At 50.9% G+C, this 1966-nt stretch overlaps 1 protein-coding gene across 1 annotated transcript in view; it reads right to left on the reverse strand.

Annotated features, from left to right (window-relative positions):
• Positions 1-1966, reverse strand: part of SLC39A11 (solute carrier family 39 member 11) — a 229639-nt gene that overhangs the window by 197366 nt on the left and 30307 nt on the right. The window contains exon 2 of the mRNA XM_023531640.1: positions 1680-1800. The gene's annotated coding sequence lies outside the window, so the exon portion shown is untranslated. The remainder of the gene's footprint in view (positions 1-1679; positions 1801-1966) is intronic.

Consider the following 1966-nt stretch of genomic DNA (forward strand, 5'->3'; position numbering starts at 1 on the left):
TTTTAGCCACTGGGGCAGGAAGAAAAGGACAAGAAAAATATCTAGAGCCAGAAGGAGTTATCCATGAAGAAAGGATGCAGTAAGGTAAGGTTCCTCGCCACGGTCCCCAGCTGCTGGTGACACACAGGCGCACAGCCCCTGGTCCAGTGCAGCGATGCTCTAATGCTGGCCGGGATGAAATCTGGCTCTGCTCTTCCCTGCTCTAAATACAAACGAAACCACTGAGACAGACCCAGCTTCCGGTTCCGGCCCATTTGTGCAATTGCCACCCACCTCTCACGCGCTGCAATAGGCCCGTTCCTACAGGAGGCAGTGCATCTGCAGGGGGCACTTGCCAAAGGACACCAACGTCCTGCCCCATCTCACGCTGATGTCCCACTATGAGACCAGGATGCTTGCTACTCAACAGAGCTTTTCCTTATAAGGGGAACACTCTGGTTCCATCTGCCAGGAGGGCAGAAGTGCCCAGCCCCGAAGTCTGCATACACCCTGCCCAGGGCTCCTTCTACCTGCCTTGAACAGGATTCCTGGAATTATGGGATGCACCATGAGCCCACAGTGGCCCTGGAATAAAGAGAGGGAGTTGCTTGTTGTCAGACCCGGGACAGATTTGTTACTTCCCAGATCCAAAGTCCCCCACCTTTAAAATGAGAAGATTTAACTATCAGTGGTTCCCAGCTCTAGCTGACAGTGAAGTCATCTAGAGAGATTTAAAACTTGACCGGACCCCATCCCAGGTTCATTACATCAGAACAAGTGAGAATGGACCAAAGCATCTTCAGCTGTTAAAACTCCCCAGGTGTTTCTGAAGTGCAGCGTGCTCTCTGAGACCCATTTGACTTCTGTGGGTCTATAAATCCAACCCTACAGGCAGGTCCCTTTCACAGGGAGAGGCTTGCCTGAAGAGCAGGCTAATTTAGCAATTCAGCATTAGGGGGCCGGGGGTCAGACCACACAGCAGGAAAGCACCAGACACTTGTTACCCAGCTCAGTTTGGAAAGGGGAGCAAAAGGTGGTCTTAGGAGTCCTAAATGCTTGTCAGGGCCTCAGAGAACTTGGAAGTAATCCAGAACTCATCAACAGACACCCTGAGGGATAAACTGAAGAGAGAAGACTTAAAACAAGGAAGGCTGTTCATGGGTGGAAGAAACGGTCCCTTCTCCACCTCAGTCAGCCTCTGAGATTGAGTGGTCAGGGAAAGGGAGAAGCCCCTTCTCCAGCACGGGTTACTCTGTCAATCGTGCTTGGTATCTGGGGGAGCAGAGTAGTTAAGCTCCGTCACTCAGGAGCTGTGTGACCTTGGGCCAGGTACTTAACCTCTCTGTGCCTTGGTTGCTTCATTCGCAAATGGAGATAGTAGTAATGGTGCCATGCACGCTTCACAGAGTTTCAGTGACATTAAGCGAGCTCACATAAAGTGTCCTGTACAGTGCCTGGCACACGGTAAGCGTTCAGTAAGTGTTAAAAATTATTCGCAGGGAAGGTTCCCATGGCTGAATTAATTGAGGAAACACTGGGTTTAAGATAAAGAGGTTTCTTCACGGCAAGACTTCTCAAAATAACAATATTAGTAATAATAATGGTACGTACCTCAAAGGTTGAGAGGATTAAACGAGATAATGGATGGGTTGAAACGCTCGGCTCCCCCATGAGCATGATGGATGCTTAGTAAATGTTACCTGTGAGCGTTACTGATGAGCGCGGTGGATCCAACGGGAGGAGAGGGCGTGCAGCGCTTCCCAGACGTCGCCTCTTCCTCTACAGAGCATCTCGCAGCATCAGTGCTCTAGGAAGCACAGTCTGGGGAAAAAAATCACAGGCGGATGGCCACATGTTTTGCGACTCCTTTACCAAGGGACTGAACAAGAGGACTCAGGCCAGGGTGACAGCTGCAGCATTCTGGTCATCACGGAGAATGTACTGGTGGAGGAGAGGGGCTGGGCCGGGTGCTGGGAAGAGCTGGTAA

Source organism: Pteropus vampyrus, unplaced genomic scaffold (genome assembly GCF_000151845.1).
Source record: "Pteropus vampyrus isolate Shadow unplaced genomic scaffold, Pvam_2.0 Scaffold72, whole genome shotgun sequence".
Lineage (NCBI taxonomy): Eukaryota > Metazoa > Chordata > Mammalia > Chiroptera > Pteropodidae > Pteropus > Pteropus vampyrus.